The sequence below is a fragment of the Pygoscelis adeliae genome, unplaced genomic scaffold, assembly GCF_000699105.1.
Source record: "Pygoscelis adeliae isolate BGI_AS28 unplaced genomic scaffold, ASM69910v1 Scaffold108, whole genome shotgun sequence".
Lineage (NCBI taxonomy): Eukaryota > Metazoa > Chordata > Aves > Sphenisciformes > Spheniscidae > Pygoscelis > Pygoscelis adeliae.
Genome location: NW_008825498.1, coordinates 2962534 through 2989736, shown reverse-complemented (window position 1 = coordinate 2989736; position 27203 = coordinate 2962534). Strand labels below are relative to the sequence as shown.

Here is a 27203-nt window from a genome sequence, read left to right as displayed (position 1 = left end):
CTGACCAGTACTGAACTGTTGAGTCCTTTCCTTCTCCTTTTATGATCCTCAAGATTTGAGACCAAAGACTGATTTCAAAGTCTTTCTCAGCAACTCTGGGTCTGGGATCACTGTGTCTATTATTGAATTTCCTTCCTTTGGTTTTGCACTAACTTTTGGTTCATGCTGGCTTAAGATTTTAAAAGCTAAGATAAATTCGATTTTGTTTTCACTCAGGAAGCTTATTAAAGTGAGTTACAGTGGCAGAGCTTATATAAAGCTTCTAAGTTCAGCCTTTCAGGACATTAGGAGATCTATCTTCCTGCAGAGTTTAGGACCCGAATGGAGATGTGCAATTAGTTTAAAAGGTCCCATTGAGAACTCTCCAGATGTAATTTGCAGTAGGCTTTGAAGGCATTCTTCAAAGGTTTGAAGAATTTGAGTTCCTCTAAGCCACCCTGCTGGTGGCTAGTAGCATGCTCACAGGTCCTTCTTCCTGAGCTTTTGAAATACTGGAATTCTCCCAATTCTTGCTACTTTGTAAGCCACTGGATAATTTACAGCACTCATTGATCAATAAAATTCCTCCAGGAGGAATTTAGGAAGATCGTTCTTTCCTAAAATGCAAGCTCAGTCATCACCCACAGGAAAGTAATTATCAACAGCCTTGTCCCCAGTATTTTTTAAAAACTACTTTACATGGAATAGTTATTTTGACCTTAACTTGCATCATTTTTTAAAAAGTAATTGGTACATCTTGTTGTGTGAACGCATTGCTTTATATTTAATTCATTCTTGCTATAATATCTATTTTTTTAAAAGTGAGAGGAAAAGTTCTTTACCAGCCCCCCATCAATATGTGATTTAGAGGACAGTATTCCTCCGTGTAGATTTTCTTCCAGAGGGCTACATTTGATCAAAAGTCAGGGCAGCTGAGAGTCTATTATTCAAGCTGATTTTTAACAACATCAGTTCTAGCAGAGTTCAAATGATAACACCGTCTCCATAGTTCCTTTCCAACTTTTAACCAAAAGTATATGTAACTTGCAGTCACACAATTTGAGGTAGCTAACCTGCCTGAGCCCACACCCTTCACAGGAATGGGGTGAAAGCAAACAGAAATCTCAGATTGCACTTCTTATGTCAAACTTGAAATAAAAATAAAATTAAAAATAAGAGTCCGTTGCTTCTGAGTGCATGCTGTAGCTGGGTATTCTCACGTGCAGTTGTTAAACTGGCCTCTTGGAAGTTCCTCAAATTTTATAGATGTCCTGGCTCAGAAAAGAGCTCGGTGGTTGTCGTTTGCAGCTATCAGACTGTCTTTTGCATCCTGAAGAGAAAAATCAAGCCACTTTCTCTTTTGCAAAGAAGAGAAGGAACATTTCTTTTAAAGGCTGAGGAACAGAAAACACCTCTTACTGCTTTGTCGGCTGCTATTTCCATGGCTGATAAGCATCCACATGAGACTTTTCTCCTCTATCAAAAATGTTTGTGTCTGTCACCTGATAGTGAGCAAAAGGGTCCAACGCCCTCTGGCAGTCCTTTGAACCAACTGATGGCTCATTCTTTTGTAATTAAAAAAAACCTCTTTTTTTCTTTGTAAACTTCTTTTTCTAAAGTAAAACTGCCATGGAAGCAACGTTTGTATTTTATGAGGCAAGATGAGTTAGATAATTCATTGTTTTGTAAACAAAAGTTTCTAATTAGATATCAAGGTAGATGAATAGTTAATTGATTTGTATTTTAGACAGGCTGTTTTATTGTGTGTCTTCCTTTGTAGCACTCCACAGTAACCTAGATGTTGTTGCCACAGGGAAGCATAAAAAACACAGTAAACTGAAAAGACGCATGAAATTAAATGTGGAGCAGGGGAGGTGATGGATTTTGTTCAAGGCATCCAGTTTCTAGAAAGAGACTGGCAAACTGTGGGAGAAACCTCTATTTTCATTGTAAGGAAATGGATTCATTTAATTGGTTAAAACTAACACGAGTAAAGCATAGAAATTACCATAATGCCTGTATGCACCTAGCTTTTATTGTTCATAAATACACATATATAGAATACGGCTTTTTACTGATAGAAAAATGGATATGTCTGATGGGTTTACGTCTGTTTAGCTGAAGTATCTAAAGCATTTTCTGAGGACGCTGAGAAATCGTTACAGAGACTGAGAAGTTCTCCGGCTTCTGTCGTACATAAACTGGTCCCACGTTCCCTGCATTATTGTCGAATCATTTGCCTTTCCCCCTGTAATTAACTGCTCTCGCAAATTGACTTTTCATGCTGAAGGAGTTTCAGGGGGGTGGGGGGGTGCGAGAAGAAAATATGACTCGCTGTGACTGTCTGCCCATTTCCAGCATTCGTGGCATACTTTTTGCTGCCTTTTCCCCTCTGATGAGAGAGATACTTTTGCTAACGACACAACATGTGTTTGTCTAAACCCAATTATTCTGACTCTTTTTGAAAAAGGCCTGTCTTACACGTACGAGGATCCCAAAGAGACTCCTGTCAACCTGAGGAGCTCACTGGCGCTGAGGTGTCTGACTCACTGTGTCGGCCTTGTACTTTGTGTTCCTGGGATGAAGCAGTGTATAATTTGGATTTTGCTCTTGCCAGTATCTGTTTGTTTTGAGCGGGCCACGTGAGTTCAGTAAAAAATAGAGCTGGTCAGTTTTATGCCTTAAAGGACAGGGCTGGTTGTGTCGTACTTGGTGAAACTAAAATAGATGCGTTTTTAGGACTATTAGGCAGTTAAACTGGCCAGCACACTCAAAAGATTTGGGTGAGGAAGCTGGACAGAAAAGGGTGTTGTCTATTAAGAAGGAAAAGCTAACTACTGCTAATATAAAACAATGCTAGCTATAGCTGTGAATCCACATTTTAAAATCTTTGTGGGTGACTAGAGAAATTTTCCATTTGCTTCTCTTGGCATACGTTTTGATCTACTTCCTACCTGAACGTTAGCACTCTAGCCTGCTATAACTTTCTATTCCAAGAACAAAAGAAAGACAGTACATTTACTTTAAAAAAGAATGTGATCTGCCTCTATGCACTAGTCATCAATAGTTCTTTTGGTTTTGCTCTTTATTTTGTTTTCATTTTGCCAGAGCTTAGAGAAGTGGAAGGGCCTGCTACAATGCAAGCAGGACCCTTGGGAGCAAAATATTTAGAAGAGCCGAGGATTTGTTTGAGTGGCTGGAAGAAATAGAAGTGTGAGGAAAGTCACATTTCTCTTTCTGAGCAGGCCCCCAGAAACATGATAGTCAGTTGCTGAGATTCATTATGCTAGCAAGTTGTTGCAAGTTTCTGACTAGTCTCTTCCTACGTAATTCTGTGTAAAACAGTGTTATTGGCAAGTGATAATCCTGTAAAACTAATTCATTTCAAAGTTGGATTTCCTTTTTTCCTCCTTTTCTTCATCTAATGCTCTTTGCTGTTTATCTTAACACAAATCTAGTCAATGGGTTAACCTGTCTGGCAGCATGCACAACTAAAAGTTGAGTGTCAAGTGCTGCAACTAGTGTTCCAAACAGGTGGACTAATATATTGAAAAGTCACCCTTCTGGTATGGAAAACCTAGCTTAAATTTTATAAAGCATATTGAAATAAACAACAACAAAAAAAACCTGGAGGTCTTCTTATTTGAAAAGAGCCCAGATTGGAAAGGACTGTCGTGAAAGATCCATGTTCACAGATGCTAACATCTGTCAGAATGTTTTTTGTGGCTGACTTAAATCTGTTTACAGCATTCCATTTGTTTTTTGTGTTTTTTCAACAAAACATTTTAAATGGAACGGTCATAAATGCAAGTTTTTAAAAATTACATTATGTTTCTGGGATGTGATTTTTCAAGTGGGAAATAAACAGGAAATAGGTAACTGAAGTGCAGTAGAGAGTACTCTGTAAGCTAGAAATTTTCTCTGATTTCCCCTTTTCAGATCCTTCTCAGAAGTGAAGATACGTGCTTCTAATATTCTTGCAAAGTAGCCTAATTGCTACTTGACAGACTTGTAATAGTTCTCCTAACAGCTGTGGTTCAAGGTCTAGTAACCTGTTTCTGCTTTGAAGTCTCTCTTTTTTTTTTTTCCCCTCTTTTTTTATTCATGGTTAAGACTCCCTGACACTTGGATTATTCCCTTTTGCCTCCACCCTGCTCTATTTGTAATTCTCAAACTGGAGCCACCAAAACAGAGAGTAAGGACAAAAGACTGTTAGAAAAACATTAGAAAAACAGCTTTGTTATCACATTGTCCAGCTGAGACATTAAATTGTATTATATATTTAACACTGTAGCTTCCCTGTGCTGTTGCCCAGATAGCCCTGAAAGTCTGTTTTCCCTGCTGCTGATGCTGCAGACGGATAGATGGAACTTGGGCTTCTTCCAGTGCCACTGTAGTACAAAAATTTGTTAATTTGACATTACCGTTTATTTTTCAGTGCTAAATATTTACATAATCTTATTCTGTCCAAGGGCAAGGTGAAAGCACTGTTATCTGATATACTCTGTACAAAGAAAAAAAAGGACCCCTCAGCATACACCACTGTTTTTTGGCCCTGCACCGGGAATAGGCGATTAAACAATTTGCCATTGTTCTAAAATATGTCAGGGCAGTGGTAAAAGCTGCTGATACAGAAAGGAGTCTCAAGAATACAGTAGCCAGCATAGGCCACAAGTGTGACAGGGATTCAGTCTCTTTGGAAAGCAAACGGGCAGGAACAGAAACCAACTGTCAGATGGCCAACACTGTGTGTGCAGGCTCCTGTATGCGTCTAGCAAAAAGGAGACACTGGTTGCTAGCTTCTATTTCCTCCATACTCAAGTGCTTAGACTGATCAGTAAAGTGCCCATATGTTCACAGAAGATAGTATCCCCCCCACCCCAAGCCTTTTGTTGGTCAAGAAGGAGGAGCAAGCTCTACTTACCGATGTATTCCTCATGACAGAGAAATTGCAGAGATACATAAATAACATAGAGAGACAGATAAATGGTATGGAAGCATCATTATGTAGAGTTGTGTATTCACCACCACTTACCTTGTGACCATACCTTTTAACACCTCCCACATCTGATGATTGCATGCAGGGCTTTAGTAAGCTGCAGAAGCTTTACTGCACCTGAACACCTCATTTCCCGCTACTGTCTGCTTTATGGCTGTATCCACCCAACTGAATACTTTCAAGGGAATATGTAAATGGGGGGAATGGGAAGAGCGACGTGGTCCCCCGTATGTTATCCTATAGTGGAGACCAGTCTAGGGAGTAGAAAGCGAACAATTTGAAAAGGTAATTTTCAGCCCTAGAGCCACAATCAAGGTATGTGCTGTTGTGTGTTGCCTGGTTTAAACCAGGAATAGTAATTTTCCAGCACCTGTTATTTGTCAAGAATTATTCTAAGATGGCCTAAGTAAAAGGTATGGAATCTTTCCCTTGGTTTTGACCTTTCTTCCCCTTGAATTTTTCTATCTCTGAAAGCTATGTGGTTGACAGAACTGAGAGCAGAAATCCTCCATGTGTGTTTTACACCATCTACCTTTCACTGACTACATGACTTCAGTCCTGACCTAGAGGAAGTGTTAAAGTTGTGCTGGAGCTCTCCGAAACTTTTATGAAAGCCAGATTGTGTCTCTGGGATTTGTTTTCCTGCTACCATGGTACAGAAGGCACGGACCACGAGCAGTGATAAATGTTATCAGTGCCTAGATGGACATATGCTGAGCTAACAGTTGGGAGAGAAATTTAACCACGCAAATGTTGCACGTAATTTCTGTGCAACTTGGGCAGATAAACACTCTTTGTATGCACAGCCTTAAGAATCTGCATAGATCAGCGGATGTGCAAAGTAACATCAGCATAGATTTAATACAATAGCAGGTTTCCGGAAAGGAAGATTCTTAGAAATAACTTTTTGTCATCAGCTTTGTAAAAGCTTCTGTTTAGATATAACAAATGAATCCTCCTTGGAAAGGTGTTGCAAACATACTCTTCTAGGAAGAAGGAGGTCTTTTGTCGCAAAAAGCATAGAGTCAGGAATACACTGCCCTATGTGGTTTTAAAATTATGGGCACACTCTAGTAATTAAGACAAGACAGACTTTGAAAGGGACAATATTGCTGGGACATAGGCCTGTACATCTCTATCTTCAGCTTTTATACACTTTCTTTTATAGAATACAAAAGATTAAGATACAGCAAACAATACGAATAAAATAAAGCTCCTCAGAGAAGACAATCTTAATTAGTTCTTTCAGTAAGCATTGTGGTTTAAAATTGGTATGTAACTTATAAATGCACTTAACGAAGTTATCTTATGCTCATGTGCCAGTCCTGACTGGCTGCAGTGCCTGCTGGTTTTGTTCCATTTCTTGCAGCCAAAGGCAGTAGGCAACATCACACTGGGTAGGGATCCATTACAGGCTGTGCTGAAATCCTCAAACTTATTTCAGGTAATGCCTCAACCCCTTCTTTGGCTAAAGGCGGCTTCACGGGGTTTGGAGAAGAACATACTCCTCAAACGAGAAAAGTGATGAGTAAAGGCCTGGGATAAACTTACTGTGTATTACACTTCACAGTATAAGGACTCGAGTGGAATGGTAGTTAAGAGATTTAGTTATTTTTGTAATTTTAGTCCTACAGTAAGAAAAAAGGAAATGATTCACCTGATGCATACTGCCTGATACATGTTTGAAATGGTTTTGTAACTCACTGAATTTAGATACTTGATTTGAGGCCTGTGTTTGGCTGCAGTGTGAGCTCCTCCGGACAACCTGCTTTAAAAGTGCTTAAGGCTAGGACTGAATGCAAAATGTATTTCAAAGAGGTTTCACATTTAAATGGACCAAGAACGATGTCCTGAAGTTGCAGAGTGTAATTTTTGGTCTTGTTTGTGTTGTGGGCTGTGTTTCATTCACTATCACATGATAACAGGATTTTATATACATATTTTTAAAATTATTTCTCTGTATCAGTGGTTTCCCAACTCTGGCACTCTTACTTTTGATGGTACGCCAGTTATTGAGAAGGATCTCATAGAAGCAGCTCCAGATCCTGCCCTTCTGGAGGTGCTAACCTGAGCCATCAGGCAGTCACCACCAGCCAACTGTAAGTATCTTTGTGCAGCTGCTTACTCCAGCTAAGAGGCGCTTACTGGTCCATGCAACTAGAGGTGCAAGGACTACATCTGAAAGCTGACTCATACGGCCACCTGAACGTGGGGTGAGGGTATTGATTGCTCCCAGTAGCCTTCCTTCTGTCTGCAGCAGTGGAAGGAAGGAGGAAAAGATGGAAGTGAGCAGCAGGCAGGCTCTCCCTGGCTTTGTGCTGGGTCCTCTGCCCAGGAAGTTGTTGTCCACTGTCTTTCACGTACACATGAATGTAGATAGCAGGTAGGAGCGAAGTTCCAGTGCAAGACGCAGTGAAGTCTCTACAGTGTTTGTTTCCACATTCCATGCATTTGTGCTGCAATTTGACACTTGGAACTTGTGCTGCACTGCATGATCTCGTCCTGTCTTCTCCTGTACAGCACCATCATCCTTACCTAGGAAGATGGCTTTAAGGAAATTATTATAAAAGTATAAAATTATTCCGTGTTTCTCAGTAGTTTCCCAGCTATTCTAGACCAAGGGCAGCCACGAACTTAAAAGTGCCTGCCTGGCAGGTGGGGTACAGTCCCTTCCACAGCTGTGCAGTGGTCCCGAATCAGCACGTGCTGCAGGAACTTCACCAGCAAGGAGACATTCACTTCTGTTTCTGAATGAGTGAACAGGGGAACTCCACCATTACCAGAGGTGGGATAAGAGATTGCACTGGAGTACCAGCTTCACAGAGGTGGGAAGTGTAGCTGGGATCATGGAAGTAGAGTTCCAGGCGAGGGAGTGTGTGGTAGGTTGTGGGAGAAGGAAGTAATGCGTTGAGCTGAGCTCCTCATATGAGGAATATGAGCGTGGTCATAAGGTCCTAAAATACCATTTTGTGTGAGTTACCTTTCTGTCTGCCCATTAATTTCCCTTGAGCCTGTGTAGTTCTTGCTATGGATTTCCTCTCTGAGGCAGCAACTTTCCCCACTGTTGAACTCAAATATGACCTAGTCATGACAGCTGCAGATGTTCTTGTCTTTGTCTTGTAACGATAGGATTATGCGTTTTTCCCTGCCTCTGAACAAATGCCAAAATTTGTAAATTCTGTTTGACATGAGGAAAAATGTGCAAGGAAATTAATTTGATTGGAACAACAAGTTATGTCACATCTTCAATATAGAGCTATAAATTAACTGACCATAGCAACATAATGTAAATGGGAAGTGGAAGAGCTTGTCAGCAAAAACATTCAGTGCCTAATCTTTGCAGAAGTGTTTTTAATGTCTTTTTTTCTGTTTAGTTGTAAGTGTGTATTTCCTTCGCAAGGGAGCTGGAAACTGCCGAAACTTTCTTGCTGCAGCCTGGGTTGTTTAGTCACGTTTAAAAATATCTGTGATAGGAGCTCATCTATACCTTGGTGCTTCTGTGTATCTGAGTCATCATCTGTATTTGGACTGCCAGGGTTTGGGGGAGAATTGTAGCAATAACATCCTGAGAAAACAGGCATTTGAAGTGGATGCCTCAACAGTCGGGAAAATCGGTGGCTCTCAGACTGCACTTCAACAGTGTAAGTGGGGAGGAACTCTGCTAAGGTCATGGATTTGTAAGAAATGAGTTGGAAATGGGGTTGTACGCACCAAGTAGAAGGGGGAGAACTCAAAGCACAAGAGGTGCCACCTCTAATTTGGAGGTTGTAACTTCAGAAAATCAACAAATTGCAATCAGCTAATTTATTTTTAAATGCTTGCAAAGGGTTGTGCCATGTTGGATAACATCTGTGTGTTAAGATTTAGGAAACGCCTGCATAGCCAAATAGATTATATTCTAACCTTCATTTAATCCCGTTAAATAAATAGAAGCTGGATTTGGGGCTGACCGACATGGCTGCAGTTGCTGTTTGGGTAGTGAAAATCAGAGGAAATTAAAAAAATAATGCATTGGACAAAATCATGAGGATGAAGAATCATGATACTTGGAAATAAGAATTTTTTTAAAATGTACTTTTGAGTGTTTCTAAGCTTTTTGGGTGAAGAACCCAAAATTTCATCAGCCTCATGTAAAGGATTTCCTCTATAAAAATGAAAAAGAAAAAAAGCAGAGTATGATTCTTACTAACTGGTGGGACTTCAAAAGCTGAGGTTTTAAGGTACACGTCTAGTATTTTGAATGGACAGTAAATCTGAAAACGGGCAGTACTGTTATATGCCTTATGTGCTTCTAGAAGAAGGCTCCCCTTTTTCCTGCAAGGTGGGCTAATGTTCAGAGAACGCTGGCTTGTGACAATTGTTAGGAACCAGCAAACACAGGACTGGAAGGAATTGTGTTTAGCCTAGCGGAGTGGATAGCAAGCCGGCGTGCCTGGCCTCCCAGCAAAGATCTGAAGGGTTTGTCTCTGTCTGAGGTCACCTGCTGAAGAAATGCATAGGAACCGACAGTGATAAGGTAATGGCTTTCAGGACAAAACTGACTATTTTAAAATAGCAGATAAACAGTCCAATAGTCAAAGAAAAACAAAAAAAGTGTGTGTGTGTGCAGCATGGTTGAATAGAAATCGCTGAGTGGTGTAGCACTTTAGTATCCTCGTGTTTCTGTCTGAATTTGTAACCCTGGAGTTGCATGCATCCTCTTTTCCGTTAAACAGATTTTTGTTTTCCTTTTCTGTATACGTACTGGATAAATCTGAGTCTCTTTCTTTTTCTGCAAGTTTGTTTTATATTTGGCACAATGAAAATATAAATGCTGTAGTAAGTTTTGAGAGAGCGCAGAACTCTGAAGGGTGAAGTGTCGTTTCTCTGCTCCGTGTATGTCACTGCATGCATTATTTATTATAACCGAATTCATAACAGCAGTGTAGCAAGGCAAAGTAATATTACAGCAAAACACAGAAATATATTGTAAGAATCGGGCTGTGTTCAGCAGCAGCGCGGACTGACATTTTTATGCCCATAGGTCAGTCCCTTGGTTAATAGATATTTCCTTCCTTTATCCGAGCCGTCACTAAAAGCCCAGGGCTCCGGGTTGCGGGAGGATTTGCTGGGCAAGCCGGGCGGCCACGTGGTTTGTCTCTCCCCCTGCGTCCCCCATGCTCAGTGTGTCTCTGCACACGCTGTTCGGTAAACAAACTTTGGAGAACCAGAGCGAGCTGGTTCAGAGCAGCCAGTTCATTCACACAGACCACTTGGAAAGTGATGCCTTTGCGCAGCCTTGACGTACAGGCTGAGGGAAGTGGAGAAGTTAGTATTTATGTTTTCATTAATGCTTTTTATAGCTACGAGCCAGCTGTAGCTAGTTAGCATTAGCCTAGGACATCTATTAGCGTGCAGACCTCTTACGCAGGATAAAGGGCTTCTGATGGAAACAGAGTTGTTACTCATGGTACTCATGGCTGTGTGTTTACATGAAGGCTGTTTGTGCTGACATAGGATATATATTAGAACAGCATGCACCTTTTTGATGAACCAATTTCCCAGGATTCAAGAGGATTTTGTGTAAAGGCTTCTAGCATAGCGAATCATAAGATTTGCATCTTTAAATGGCTTGTTGCTTGTTTAAAAGCTATTCTTTTTAAATAATGCTTTGCAGCTACGCAGATACAAAAAGTATTTTCCTAGTTTAGCTCTTAGGATGAGTCGGGAATAAGCAGTGTTCCTGCAAGTCTAGAACACACCGGTTTGGACTGCTAAATTTTTTGCTGTGAATGATGTAAGTGGCTGGCAGTAGCACAGGATGAATTGGACCTAAGGGTTTGGCCCAGAGGAATTGATGGCTCAGCTATCCTTCTCTGGTTTCTCCCAGTTCTTGCTTTTTCTTTTTTTTTCCCCTCTTCTTCTGGAAGATAATTAGTCAGAAGGGTATTTAAAAATAAATAACAAAAGCAACTGCAAAACAGAGAATGAGGAAGGCACAAGAAGTGCTGTTTTTTAGAGCTCCAGTATGACAAGCACCACGGTCTCTGGTATTTATGTCAATACAACACTTTCCTTTCCTGGTCAGTCGGTGTTCCCCAGACAATTCTGACAGCTCCGCTCGTCCAGGCAACAACAGAGGCACCTAAAGAAGACGTAGGAAATTTTGTCTATCCTCTGCTTTGCATTTCTGTAGAAGATGTGGAATGAGCTTATTGCTTTCTCACACCTAATTTAGTCATTTTAATAGTTAAAGCTTTGGAACGGAAAGTTTCAGGACTGGCTTCCCTCTCAAGTTTTCTTCTCCTGAGGAAGGTAAATGGCACTGAAGACCATCATTGCTATTCCTCTTCTTCCCAGGTCTTTTGCCTCTACTTGCAGTGTGTTTTACAGAGACTAGAGAAGATTCCTGAGCCATTGTAAAACTGTCTCAGCATGAATTTCCATTCCTCTTATCTTTGTCACAGTCGCACTGATTGTCAGTGATGAACTCTTCAAGTCAAGGGGAATTCAAAAAGTTCATTGTAAAAAGCTTTAGTTTGCCTTGTTAAGCCTAGCATCCTCATGAAAACGTTGATTACATCAGCCATCATCATGTCAGAATTATACCTTTATGGTTCACAAAGAGAAGCTTTATAATGCTATTCTTTTTCATCTGCACAACAGTATCTGTACGTGAAACTGCTGAGTAGCCCCAGATGCCAATGTCAACTCACATGGTTGAACTATAGTCTTACCAAGACAAAAAGTCAGGTTATCTCCCAAAATTGAATCGCTTCTAATCTCCTGTTCAGATAAATTTCCTCCACCCATCCATTTAGGTACACCACCCTTAATGATCCACTTGAAAAGAATGTGACAAGCTCTTGAAAGCCCTGTGAGGCTGTGGAAGCACAGCTCATGAATTATGCGTGTTCAGTGCCTACAGCTGTACCCTCGAAATACAGGTGGGAAAACTTGTATCAGCAATATCTAGACTTCCCTACAGAGCATGTTCTGTGATTTGGCTCCATATTACCTTTACAAATGTGTGTCAAGGCCCAGTTCATTCCAATTTCGAAGTCAGCTAGTCTTTTGAGGGCCAGAAGAATCATTTCTTACTCGGGCAAAGTCAAGCTTTGATGCGCTCACATTCTTCCTTTTAATGCAAACCAGCAAAATTGTGCTGGAATGTTTTGCACCATTCGGAAAATCAGCTGGAGACTTTTGTTCATTGTGATCTGATAGAAAACATTTTTGTTCATATTTACTATTCTCCTAAATGCTTCATAAGCATTTTTTATTATGTACATGGAAATGACCTATGCAGTGTCATTACGTGCTGGCCCTTGGGCTTGTTTTGAGTTGACTGTTCTGCCATTCAGGGTCTTTTCTCATTTGTTCCTCATGCTCTTGTGACTGAAACTAAAACCTCTGTGCAAGAACTTAGCTGGAGGAATACGGAGAATTGGGAAAAGCAGCTTTATCCGACAGAGTTTTCCCAGAAAGATGGCTGGGTCGATCAGCATCATGCTGCTAGCTTTCAATATTGTGGACATAGATTGGTGTATCAGATACTGTATTACAGGACTGTGTAGCCTAAAAAGCAATGTCTTTCTCCTCCAAACATTTGGCAAAGGTGTTTTTTGTGTTTTCTTGAAGTCCGTCGTTCTGTGTCATCTAATTTAATGTAGCCAAATTTAACATAGCCAGATCTTGACTGACCAGTCCTTTCCCTGAGTCAGTTGTCTGTTCTCTTTAATTTATGGGTCTTGCTAGTTTTTCCAACACGCAAAGAAAATGTGTTTGGAGGTAAGGAGGCATTTTTGACCTTGTCAGGGCACCTGGTAACAGCATGGATTTTCCCATTCCTCAAGTGCTGTGATAGTGTAGGATAGCACATAATTATGTCCTGCAACCAAGCAAAATCTATTTGACCAAATCTGGCAGGAGTTTTCCCTGATTTTTTTTGACATTTTTTTCTGATGGCTTGAGGATGTTCTTTTTCTTGTGTGTTCTGTCCATAGCATCCTAATGAGGCACATGATATGTGGGAGGCATGGATAGGAGAGAGATAAAGCTGCAATTTCTGTCATCAGGCAGTACTGGGTTGACAACTACTAATTTTATCTAATCTATTCACCATATACCTTACTCCTTATGCTGACTAACTGCCAGAAAACTCCCTTCTCTTGGCCCCTTTGCAAAATAGCTTACTGCATCTTTTCTCTCTTTGTATATGTATGTATTATGTTAGAATATTTCACATCTCAGAAATAATTGTGTTGCCTGCTTAAAAAAAAGGAGACGGTTGTCTTGGGGTACAGAAATAGAAATGAAATGGATGCTGAAGAAGAGGGAGCTTTAAGGAGATACTGGAATCGGAGACCTTGTTGGTGTGCTCGGGGAAGCCATCCATACACACTACAACATTAATAAAGATAAGACACAGGAGAAAAAATTAACGCTGATTTCTGTAGATTATTTACGTGGCCTATTGTTCTCCCCCCCCCCCCCCCCTTGGGTCTCTTTTTCCCCCCCCCCCCCCCCCCCCCATTTTGTTTTATCCATCTGTTAAAATTTGCTAAAGCATGTGAGCAGTCTAAGCAAACTGCTGCGTATCTCATGTGCCTACTCTGATGGGGCAGGAACCTGATTAAGGTTTCTAGACATTTCTGTGATAATTGGCATGTGTACCTTATGGCAGAAGACTGAAAAAAAAAATCTCTATTCATGTGGTGCCATTTACCAATAACAGTTTTTCATTTCTATTTCTATTTCTATTTGGAAATGCTGAGCTGAGTTAAGCTTCCAGACTAATCTGAATTGATGGTCTCTGCTAAAATGTAAGTTACTGTGTCTATAAGCCAATTGTCACTTCATGTTGAGCACTGAAAACTATCAAATGGAAACAGTCTTTATATACCAGTGACTTTGACAATATCCTAATTACTCCTTTTTTTCCCCCAGTTATCAGTGACCTTTAACTATGTTTCCTCCACCAGTCAAGTCCCATTTTCTCAATCCCCCACATTTAAAATCTAAAAAGCCAGATATTTTGTTGTCAGCAGTACCTCTTCCAGTGTATTTGAGCGTGTTCTTGCAATTCATCAAACTCACAGGTTTTCTTCATCCTGTTGGCTGACCAGGCTTTTCTAAGTGGGGAAGGAGAAGGGAAGGTAAGACTGGGGGAGTGTTCCCATAGTGGGCACTTTAGGTCAAGGATGAATGTACAGAAAGGTGTTGAAATCTTGGGAGAAGCTGCAGGCAGTAAGTGAGAGTGATGGTCTTGTTGGGCAGCTTCCCATGGGAGTTGGCAGGATGATGATACGTGAAAGATGTGGTAGGGTTAATTCTTTTAATGAGCAAGTGCTCAGCTACGCCTCCAGTCACCAGTTCTTCTGGCTTGCGTCTGCTAAACTATCCAGTAGGGGAGTGGGAAAATAAAAAAGAAATTCAAAGCAAGCTCTTTTTATTATGAAATTATGACAATGCTGGTTTTCAACATAATGAGTTGCTCTGAAAATTCAGAGCCCTCAACCCATGCCCCCCACTCCCCTCCTCCACTGCCCCAGCAATGCAGAAAAATGCAGATAATCATAGTTTCCCTCTTTGCTGAAGGCTTCCCTATATGCAGAATTCACAGGGAGATGAATGCCAAATATCTGGGGTGCACGTTTAAACTCTGTTAATTTCCCACAGTAAAATTATTTTGTTATGCACATCTGAAGGGATTTTAGTCTAGCTAAGTGTTGGTGCCAGGAAGTTGTTCAGCGATAGCTTGTCCAGTACTTTTCCCACTAAATGCTTCTTGAGTCACCTTCCATCTTCTGCTCTTGGTCTAGGGACTAAGAGTTCACTATTCATCTTCATAGCAGCAGCACTCAAACTGGGTATCACAGACTTCCTGCCAACCCCTCCGCTTCTGAGAGGCAGGAGAGAGGGAAGACCACCGGAGCATGTTTGCAGAGGAGGCAGGGATGCTGATGCCGTAGGGGAGTGGAACGGAGGGTATGTCTGGGCAGCGGAGGCCAGGGTGGCCACGGGGGAACGTGACCCCATGGGAGACTGCTGTGCTTGCAGGGCTGGGCATACGCACAGGCAGAGAGCAGCAGCCCAGAAAACATGTGGCTCCTGCTGTTGCTGAATCCCATCCTGCCAATTCTCCATGGAGGCCTCTAGTATGGGTTCAGTAGCTCCTGGCAGCCAAGGGCTCTCTGCATTGCTCATTTGTCCTTTGGCTAGAGCTTGCAAAGCACAGCTCCATCAACAGCTTATCACATGCTCTGCTCTTCTCCCTGAAGCTCTCCAGTAGCACATGCCCTTTCTCCTTTCCCCTACTTTGTGCACTGCTTAAGTTGTGAGCTGCTATTTCAGAACACCCTACAGTTTGCTTGGCTTCTTATCGTATGTAAGTGCATTCCCTTCCCAAAGAACTAAAAATCTATTATTTTTAGGACCTGACAATTAAGGTGATTACAAAATGGCTAGAGGGAGGATGAGTTCGAGTTACATCGCTGGGACCATGCAGGATTTCAGCAAAGACTAGTTCAGCTCAAAATGAAGTGTATTTGCAAGCCTGTGTAGTGGTGTTTGTGAGCTGGAAGCAACCCCTGCCTGTAGGTAGTCTTGATATTTTCCATTATGAAAAATTCTTGTGACCTTTTATTTGCAAAGCTGTTTCAACTCCATTGTTTGCTATAGACTTTTGATGTTCAAAGGGGAATGCCCTCAAGGTAGGAAAATGCCTTGTTTTCTTTGGCAGCAGCTACAGCTGGCTCTACCATGGAAACAGTTGGGGTTGGAAAGGGAGAAGGGGGAGAGAGATAAGAGGTAGATTTTCCTCCTCCAGCCCAAGAGGTTCATGCCACCCGAGGCAGGAAATATTTCAAGATGAGAGACAGAGAGCTGAAGCAAAGCTGTTCACAAACCATCTTCCCAATGAGGGCATAGACCACACTGGTCCAGCTACCTCTGTAGGGGCATCACATGATACTTTCCATGTGTGAAGCAGCAGCCTGGGTCACACTTACCTATAGTCAGACCCAGGGCTGACAGCTTTCCTCTTATGTAGCAGTGGGACTCAAATGTCCCCTAATTCTGGTGCCTAGTTGCCAACTGGGGTTAGACCACGACAAATGGTAACAGACTGTTCAAACTACAGACCCTGCTAATATTCTTTAACCCAGATATTCTTTAACCATATGTTGAGAAGCACAGGTGCAAAATACTCAAAAGAGATGTAATACCAGATTTCCTACAGTGCTGAATATATATACTAAAAACTTAATGTGTCATCTGTTGATTTCAGAGTACTTAACCTTGCCACCTTCAGATTCCTAAGGCAGGAAGGTTTAATAAGTTTTATTTGTATTTGCCTCATGGATAAAAAAACCCAAAACAACGACTAAGAATGTGTGGGGTTTATATGTGTATTTATATGTATGAATGATACATATAAGCCGGGTGTTTATTCTTTCTAGACCCACGTTTTCTCCCAGAGCAGCACAGCCTCTTGCAGTTCTGATTTTTGGATCAGGCTGCTCTTTCCATTTTCTGCTGTTTTGTCAGCCATGGATTTCTGTCCTCACAGCACAAACTTGAGATTTCTATACTAGTTTGCAGTCAGTATACTATTTATCCATGGACTTTAAAGTCTTATCTTTCTCTCTCCCCAGTTCAGTATTATACAATAGAAAGAGATGAATATTGCTGAACAGTCACTATTTGTTTGCAGAATTGATGTGGCATGTAAAGCAAATAATTGCACATACAAATAGTACTGGTGCTCACAGCTATTTCTCTTGCATACGCAAATAAGGGATTTACACACTTGTAAGGTCGTCTTTTGCTTACATAAATGATCTTATCTTCTTGCACCCTGTGTAGTGTGGTATTCCAAACAATGTGGGGAACATAAAAAATGTCAACACCATATACAAATCATTTTGCCATATGGCATACAATATATACCACTTACAGAGCATGTGAAATAGGGCAGTACAGCGATTAGAATTTTATTCAGCAATTTGTATTTCTTTTGACTGTTTCATGTTTAAAGCAGTTTGTTCATTCAGGGTGAATAAAAGTTTTCTCTGAACAAATGAACTGAGCTGGGCTAAGGAGCTGCTTCTCTGAATGGAGCTGAGAGATTAAAAAGAACCCCAAAAAGTAGCGTTGGAGGAGTAAGGAGAGTCAAGGGTTGTTGGGCAATGTGGGACCTTTTTTGAGGAGTTCTGCTAGAACTGAAATGCTGCAGCAGTCACTGACACTCTTCTGAAGGTGAGAGCAGAATACTCTGTGCAGAGGGTAGACTTGGGACTAGCATCTTCTATTTGCCCTGTATCGAAAAGGTATAGAGGACTCTCTAGTTCTTGGATCTGATACAGGAAAACAAATCCCAGAATGTGTTAATCTGGGGGGAGTGGAAAAAGGAGGAGGGGAAGGAGAATGTGGGAAAAGAAGAGGAGGAGATGAACATTCATTTTTTTTTATTGTGGTTTGAAAGCTGGGCCTAGGATTAATTGATGGGAATTGGATTAAGTGGTAATTGAGTAGCAATTTATTAATCAGATAATCATTAATTCTGACCAGATAATGAGAGACGGTAAGAGAAACTGTGTTTAAACAAGCGTGGTTTTGGTTGAGAGCAACTGTCCTATCACTTAGGGGGGCTGGAGGGAGGGGGCTACTGGACATTGCAGTTTTGCTTTGTTTGTCAAGGAATTCTTCAAACCCCGATTGAGCTGTTTTTCATGGTGGATTGACCCAAGATTTGACCTTGCTTCCTTTTTGTTCCCTCATCTACTCTCTCAGAGGTTGTGTGCACCTTTGTTGCTCGTGTCTGTGGGTTGCTGGGATTTCCCCACTTGAAAAACACATCTCTCTGTGTTATTCTCTTAAGTTGATACAAACCACTGGCCAAGTGTGAGTAGTTCTTTATGAGTAACTGAAGAAACCCTCTTTTGAATAGAAGAACATTTTTAAACTTATATAGATGTGTTATGAGAGAAGGGGAAGGAAAGAAGATACTTTCCTCTTACTGAAAAAAAAAACCCAAACCCTTCATCATGTAGGGCTTTTTAAGTCTTGATTACATTGTCAGGGTCTTTTTACTTTCTTCATCTTCCCACTTCTTGTAATTCCGCTAGCAATTCTTGGTGTTACTGATAGAGTGTCAAAATACAAGAATTGAGGTAACTGCATTAAGGGAATACTAAAAAAAATAAATCCTTATAATTAAGTTTTTCCTGCCGTAAAGACTTTATAGCTACCTTCTTGCTTTAAACTAGCATAATGATAGTAATAGTAAGCATTTCTGATGGTATTTAAAACTGTCTGGTGAATGTTTTAAACAGGTTAAGAAAAATTTCAGCTTGCCATTGGCTTGTTGGTATAGTCTTAGGTTGGCTACTTAAAAGAGAGGTCAGGTAAGAAACTGAGGAAAGATGTTGCTATTTGAATACTTGAAGTAATGATTCATTTCACGCTTTGAATAAATAAGGAATTTTTAACTAGCATACGTTTGTTTAGGTCCAGATTATCATTTATGAGTTGCTTGACATTCCAAACACCAGGGAACAAAAGACTCCTTATACATAATTTTAAAAGGTGTGGCAATCAGGTAGGATTATCTGTTTCACTGTGTCATAATATCTTGATGTTTTGTTAGGGCATTTTACCCTTTTATTGTTTCCTAGAAGAAATATAGTAAGCCACATGAAAATAAGCTTTTCATTTTTAAAAAAAAACTTCATTTTGGCTATATTTTAGATATATTAGGCAACAGTTAACTGAGTTCTGAAACCTCCAATAAACTGAAGTGAAATGCAGCATTTTAACATTCATCAGTAAGAAGCTGCAATTATTGCACCAACTTTTTTGAACAAATATGATTAATGTTTGAAGTCATGTGACTAGTAATACCAGCTAATAAATACTCCCAATTTCCCTGAGAAACAGGCAACAGTTTGACTAGTGGAATAGTCAAGCAAGTATGGTACTTGAGGCTCTTTGAGAAGGACCAGTCATAGTTCAGTTCCCAGGAAAAAGTATTTTATTTTCTCCTGTCAGTTCTGGTTTTGAATTATTTTGTGCTCTCCTCAAAGGCCAAGCTGTATGACATCTTTGCGCATAGCTGTGGTGGCACACAGTGCTGTGAAACAAATTCTGCCATATATTTCTTGTCTATTCTTTGGGAAGGTTAAATCTTTGGCATATTATTCCACTGGACATTTGAGGAGCAAAATTTGCTTTATTGTTACTGGCTTTTCCTTTTCAGGTATGACACCATTATGGTTGTACCACAAAGAGAAATCTTCTAGATGTTTGCCTAACATTTCAGAAAAACATACACCCTAGGTTTTGCTATATGTATGGTGCCCCAGAATTACTTTTGAGCTACATTGGGGAGTTTATAGGAAATTGCATCAAATATTGGAAGTACTAATAAAACCTTGGCCCTACCACAATCATGATAGAATTTGGAAAAGCTGCCGCGTCTTTGCAGCCTGACTGGAAGGAGCTACTAGGTTGCTCTCGGAGATTTGACCATTTAGCGCAAACTCTTTTGACTTCAGTCTTGACAAGTGGAGAGGGATCAGGAGAGGAGCACCCTTCCTAAGGAGCCAGAGAAGAGCAGCTTTGGAAAGTATTTGCTGCTGGGGAAAGCAATGTACTCTGTGGTGTACCCATGCACTCTACATTCAGGAACTGCTCCTGGGTTAACTGCATGTTTGGAATAGGTCTGTTTCATGGAGGTCTTACCCTACAGTTGTTGAAGTTAGGAGGTGTAAATGGTGCAGGTTTAATCCTGGAATAATAATGTGAAAGCCATTAATTTCGTGATAATGCAATCCATCTGCATGCCCAGGAAAGCACGACATGGCATTCGGTCTCTCTTAGCTCAGGAGCCATTTGGCATGCATAGTTTTGTAGATATAAGAAAGAGGAGGAGGCGATGTTCTATTTTTTAATGGTTAAAAATCACATACAGTTTAAAGTGCAGCAGGGGTGGTGTGCGTGCATTTGAATTTTATGTAGAGAAAGTTTGTATCTTATTTTGGTCAGAAGAAGAAGAGAGCTTTGATATCCCTGATCCACATTCAGTCAGGCCAACATGTTCCTGCTTGTAGAGTTAAGAGTAAGGTTCTGCTCTCTGTACATGCTGATCAAAACACATCTGATATATGGTCTTGGGTGTTCCTGTAGATTTCTCAAACTTAACTTAGACAAATAGCTGTAGTGCCGAGGGCTAAAGCTAGGAGAAAAACCTGTATTCTGCCTTTTGTTACAACTGTGCACACTGTCCTCTCGAGCCTCAGACCCATCTGCAGGATGACTTCTTTCACTGGGGTGAATAAACTGTGTTTTGTATTTGTTTAAAATTCTGAAATCTTCTGCAAGCAGAACATGTTTCGTATTTAGAGAGAAAATCTTCAGATGGACTTCATCTTTCAAGAGTCTTTTGGAGTAAGAACATTTAAAACATTGTGTCGTAAACTGAATTGCAACAAACAGTTCTCAAAGGCTACTGGAGTTCAGTGAGAGGTTTGGGAAGTGACCAGTAGTTATGTAGTACATCAGGTGGTGTAATAAGTATCATTACCCTTGTAAGTATTTTCACTTCCTCTGTAATGCTAAATCTAAGTGCAAGTGTACATAGGACCCAAATAATTACTATTATCTCCATATGATGGAGCAGCCTATTTGATATACATATTCACATACGGATAATGCTGTGCCTATCTGAAAATAAACATAGTATGAGTTTGTGAAGGATAAACGGTGGAGGGAAGATTAGTCTCCCAATAATAAAAGCTCTGAGTGCCTGTCAGAAAGGAGTATAGGCACCTCATTTGCCTTGCTGAATTTTGATAGTTAAAGACCAGCATTGGCATTGGAGTGGAAGGGTTGGTTTTGTTTTTATTTTGCCTGCTACCTTTGTGAAAGGAAATATTTAATAATTTTTTCCCATAAATGTTTACCCGAAGCTCTCCCGAATTAAGAATGTCTCACTCTACAGGAATGTGAACTAAAAACCAAATAAAGCTTGTAGGCTTCACAACACAGTCATTCGTGCCAATGCTCTGGCCTATGCTTAGTGATGACCCGGAGTCTGACAATTTATATCCATTTAGTTCTTTAAAAACAGCAAGCATGATTTCTTTTCTTTTTTTTCCCCTTTAAATCAGCAAAAAAGATGTTGCTGGTTTTGTCACTACCTCCTGATTGTAAAATGTTCAAATAGGTAGTATTTTGCTTATTATGAAAAAATAAAATAAAAATTTAACTGTCCGTAAGTCTTGCAAGTACAAAGTGATAAACTGAAGGAAACGGTGTTTGCAACAGTCTCATTTACCAGCTGATCGGCCTCAGTCTGAGAAAAGGAAATGCTAAAGTTAATATATTCATTTGAACACAATGATTTTTCACTCTAGTATATTTCAACAGTTGCAGCTATCACTAGAGAATTTTTTAAACAAATTTTTTATAAAATTGATTTATAAATAAAACAAAGTCAGTAAAGCAGACCATTAAATAGCATCCACATTTGAAGTTTTAGGTAAGTTGAACAAATTCAGTAAACTATACAGAAGATACATCAGAAGAAATATGAGTCAGAAGTTAGTGGCTGGCACTTGGACACAAATTGAAATTTGAGTTTGAAAGCCTGGACTTCACTTTTGTAGACTGTGTTTTAAATATTCAGTGTTAGTGGACTAATTCTGCTAGGGGAAATTAGGTTATGTGTTTGTGTGTTTTTGTAGTGTATAGCTGTAAATGCACATTGGCACACTGAAAAGACTAAATGAACTTTAAAATACGCAAAAAAGGAAACTTTTTGTAGGGTTTTTAACATGTTTTCCATTAGACTGGCTTTCAGTGTTTTTGAAGTGTTTCTGCTGTTCCTTTTAGGTAGCTTACATTTTTAAATTGATCTGTCTCTTCTGCAATTATAAAATTAAAACATGATATTGTTTCTAATGTTACATTGTATGCTATCATTTATGTAAATATTTTGTGTAAAAATTATTCTTACAAGAGTTATTCTTACAAGGTGGGGGGATTCAGACCAATGTTTCCATCAAAACCAAGCCAAAGGACAAACACTTGAGGCAGGAGGGTAGCGATGGACGACCTACAAACAGTGGCAGAAGGCCCATTTGTTTTTCTGCTTCATCTTGGGTATCACCGAAGCTGTGATCTCTCGTTGAGGACGTCCGTGATAAATTATTCTCTCTCTCTCTAAACTGGCTTAAAATTAGTCTCACTTCACATCCATCTCCCCACCTCTCCTCTCCCTGGTGAGCTGTCTTGTCACCACTACATGCCACTACATTCAGTTGAGCTGGAACAGCTGTCTGTGGTGCTAAGTCAGCAAACTGATGCAAAAGAAAAATAGAATCATAGAATGGTTTGAGTCGGAAGGGACTTTTAAAGGTCATCTAGTCCAACCCCCCTGCCGTGGGCAGGGACATCTTCAACTAGATCAGGTTGCTCAGAGCCCCGTCCAACCTGACCTTGAAATGTTTCCAGGGATGGGGCATCCATCACCTCTCTGGGCAACCTGGGCCAGTGCTTCACCACCCTCAGCATAAAAGATTTCTTCCTTATAGCTAGTCTAAATGTACCCTCTTTTATTTTAAAACCATTATCCCTTGTCCTATCGCAACAGGCCCTATTACAAAGTCTGTCCCCATCTTTCTTATAAGCCCCCTTTAAGTACTGAAAGGCCACGATAAGGTCTCCCTGGAGCCTTCTCTTCTCCAGGCTCTCACTTCAGAGAGACCCCAACTCTCTCAGCCTGTCATCATAGGAGAGGTGTTCCAGCCTTCTGATCATTTTTGTGGCCCTCTTCTGGACCTGCTCCAACAGGTCCATGTCTGTCTTGTACTGAGGACACCAGAGCTGGATGTAGTACTCCAGGTAAATAACTTTATTTTTACGTCTGAGATTTGTTTGTTAAAGGCAGATCGGTTCCCTGTTCTGATTTCTCGTGCTGCCTCAACCTGTTTTGCCATCACAGTTATGAGGGAGGAGGGGGGAGAGTGTAATACAGCTTAGGAGTGGGGAGTCAGTTGTGTAGGGCAGATACCCCTTGATCTGGTATCTCCTCTGAATACTTCCTGACATGAAACTTGTTTTTAGTTTGTGGGTGCTAAATTTGTGGAATTTTTAGTTTGTGGATGCTAAATGTTGATACCACCTGACAAACAGTATTTTCAGTCTGCAGGTTTGATACGGAGAGAGAGAGAGATATGCGTGTGGATGTGTATATATATCTACACTTGCATGTGGAAAAAATGTTTAGCTTAAAAGTCTGCTGTTCTTGCAGAGCATGAAAAATACAGAACTTTATGATTTGATAGAAAAATCCTTCAGTGGACATGATTTCAAGTCATAGTTAAGAAAACACACTACAGAAAACAAAAATGATCTTGAAATCTACAGCGCACTTAAATGCATGTCATGAGAAGCTGGACATTCTCCTAGCTGAATCTGCTCATTAAAAAGTTTAGTTTGTGGGGAAGTGTAGGTGGAGATGTTAATATTTTTTTCATTACTCAACTAGAAATTTGAAAACAATGTAAAAAGTTTGCTGTGTCCTGAGATTGCCTATGTTAACATTTCAGTCCAGAACCACTTTTAATATCATAAATCATATACAAAGCAAGTTGAACATGGAAGATAATTGTGTCTGTTTCTAGGCAGACCAAGTATTCTGACCCTGAGCATTGCAAATTCTGACTTCTGTTTTCTTTGAGCAGTTTTACTTAGATTAATACAGCCTTACGTCATCAGAGATAGTAGGTGTCTTTATTTCTTTTCACGTGGCATTCTTCTGTGTCTTACCCACATACTGCAAACTGGCCTAGTCACAGATCGTTGTCTTTTGATTTGATTATACAGAGGTGTTGGAAAGGACTTGGAAAGACAATGGAAAGGCATTCCTTGCCTTCTCCTGCTGGCATGGTTGTATCTTGGGAAAACTTCTGGCTAAAACCCGGTGAAGTGTGAAGCTTGTGTGGAAGTTTCTTGTTGTACATTAAAATGCTGCTGCAGCACTGAAAGATAATATTCTTGCTTTCTGGGAGCATCACTTTGTGAGCAGCCATGATAAGATTCTAAGTCATTTTTGTGTGATGTGTAACTATGTGGTACTTTATCTCTGCCCGGTGTAGGCTTCAGATAAATTATTTTGAAATCTCCGTTTACATGATGTAAGTTACATGAGAGTTGGAACTATAAGAGGTATTTCTGTAGTGGAACCATCTCTCTACCTGCATACCAACATACAAAGTAAGGAAAACATGAAGCTTGTTGTGATGAATTCTGGAGAAATTACTGATGCTCTGCTGGCAACACACAGCTTTGTTGGCTACCCAGTAACCATTCTTGTATAATTTTTATAAACCACAATTTACCATTTCTAGTTTTTCCAGCTAGGTTGTACACTTGTAAAGCTATGTGATGAGATACTTTAAATATATGCCAAATTATTTCTAGCAGATTTTACTTTGGGTATTCAAAATATCGAAGGTAACCTTTAATGTCTTTGGAGATTTTATGGCCACTGAAGGAGAAGTACATAGGTAAAGAACATATCTTAAGATTCTAATGTAAATACAGTCTATTTTAATATTGATTATTCCTCCCAAATTGTGCAGTCTGGTCCCCTTTTGCACAGTGAACAGGATGAATGAAATATAGTCTATTGATGCTTTAATTGTTTTCCAATTCAAGTCAACCTGCAGGTAAGAAAACTAGAAAGCGCATAAAATCCAGAGAATCCATTCCCCCTTACTCCATTTACCCACTGTGATACTGAAATCATGCAACGCATTCCACAACTGCAAATACCCAAAGTTTGAACCACTTCAGAACTCTTAACGTAGTGGTCAAGGTTAGGCAATCTTCTCTGGCAACTTTAATAAACTGAGTCAGTAGAACAAGAAGATCAGTGTGGGAATTATCATAATTTAACAGTTTTAACAGTAGTTTCCATTTGTGTGTTTCTAAACCTGAATAAATAACACCTTATAAGCGTTGTTGAAGTAGGTGAATTGTCTCTGTTGTTCTTCAGGTAGGCAAAAATACAGGTGGTGAGGACAGTGCTTTTCCCAAGCATGTGTCCTTCCAGGCCAGCATCAGCACCCTCCATCTAGGTGTTGAAGTAGTTGTTCAGCAGTGATAAGCTGTTCCTACGACCTCATTTTGGAATAACTGCAGACAGTGTTTCTCTCTGACACCTGACAGCTGCTCGCCTTCTTACCAAGGTTTATAAGCACTGACGCTATAGAAGTTAACGAGTCCCAAGACAAATCTGTATTGATGCTTTAAGATTTCTGTTACTCTGATGCTGACTCATGCATGTAAAACAGAAATGACTTCTGTTCCCTTTCAGGTTCTTTTCCTACCTTGCTCACCATAATCTTTTGTTAACTGATGTATTTTAGCTAGAAAACAATACTGCCCACTAGGGAAATATAACTGACTTCTACAAAACATTCTTGCCACTTAGTCAACTGGATGTTGTTCATATAGCTCTATTTACAAGGCTGATTTGCCCCAGCTCCCTATCACTTAATAACTTAATAATAAATTATAATATAAAACATACAAAGAAACACTTTTAAAAGTGCTGTAATACATTAACATCCCAGCTGTAGGATTAAAACTAGTGTTCATGCCGTGGAATGAAAAAATGAGGAATACCGGTGTTGTGGTTTAACCTCAGCTGGCAACTGAGGACCACACAGCCGAGAAACCAGGACAACCGGGAATGTTTCACTGATAGCTAATATTGAAATTTGGGGTCAGTATGTATACAGAGGTCAGTACGTGCAGCAGTGAAAAACACATGTAGTATGGCAGACTGGGGAGAAAGGGGAAATGGATGGGGGAAGACAGGGAAAGTTATGAAATCAAATTAAACAACTGTAGCATGAAATTAAATGTTCTCTTGGTGTCTTATCCCAAATCAGATGATATCGCATTTGTTTGCCCTACAAGAACATAAATCTTTGTCTGTGCTGTAGATAAACAACTTTTTGGAGTCTAAAAAGTTAATTATTCAAAAAACATTGAATGTGCGGTATATGATTTTCAGCATTGATTTGGCTGGCAACTGGGAAAGCATTAGCCTTTCTGAAGAAAGTCAGTTCTTCCTACTGCCTTATTCTGCTACTTTTCAATACTTTCTCAGTCTTCAAGCTTTCCCTTGGGCATCCTGTCTTGTCATATCAGGTCAAGCTAAGCTGGGAATGTACCCCTGAAGCGGAATGCTTTTTTGTGCCTTTGCAATTACATATTTGTTTTAATGCTATATGAAAAAAAAAATGTTTTTATACATGTATATTTGTTTACAACTAACAGAGATGTGTTTTGGTCAAGAAAGGAAAGTTTGTGGTGAATTAGAATTCTGTACAAATTTTAAAAAATCCAAAATCTAGTTTTATGTGTAGAACATTTTTATCATATTTTGTGGGACTGCCATTAAAAGAACCTATTTAGGTAACCGGCTTAAGAAGAGCAGTGAAATACGGTTCATGCCTGTTGCCATTTCGGAATTAAAATTAGTGATAATGACGCATCCAAATGGGGTTAGGGACAGGCTGTAGCTATCACCTTTTCTCCAAGAAAATTCTCATGAGTGTTTCTCCCCCTTTTCATTGGAAATGCACATAAACCACCTTTGAAACCCACAGGTGCAGTTACACTGTAAAATCCGGATCGGACCCTGCAGTTGCTGTTGGGAGTCAGCACTGCTTCATGCCTGGCAGAGAGTCCAGGTAAGGTAAGGCAGCAGAGGAGGCTGGAATAAGCCCCTTTTCTCAGCAAGGTTCAGGATCCTCACTGGGCTTCTCCACCGGCTGTCCCCCAAATACCCTGTCGTTTTCAGGCAGGCTGCTGTTCCCACGTGCAGGCCAGTACCTTCGTTTCAGGTGCATGCGAAGGCAGCAGTCTGTTCTCGCGTTACCTTGTTCAGGATCAGGGCCTGGACCAGACCACCCCAGTAGCCCCCCGGGAGGACAGCCATAGCCATGTTGGACCTCCAGGGATGGCGCCGGCAGTCTCAACCTCTTGGTTTTCTGTAGAGGACCCAGGCTTTTTTATTTTTGCTTTCTAAATGTAAAAATTACCTTTTTTCCACTAGGTTTCTACTTTTCCTAAGCTTTAATAGGCTGTTTTTTAACAACCAGGAAGAGATGTAAGCACAGAAATTCATTTTTATTTTGTGTAAGTTCTGTAATTTAAAATTTGC

The 27203-nt window shown here is 40.3% G+C and overlaps 1 protein-coding gene across 1 annotated transcript in view; it reads left to right on the top strand.

Moving 5' to 3' along the window:
- Positions 1-27203, top strand: part of SPIDR (scaffolding protein involved in DNA repair) — a 199800-nt gene that overhangs the window by 130480 nt on the left and 42117 nt on the right. The gene's annotated exons all lie outside the window — the stretch shown is intronic.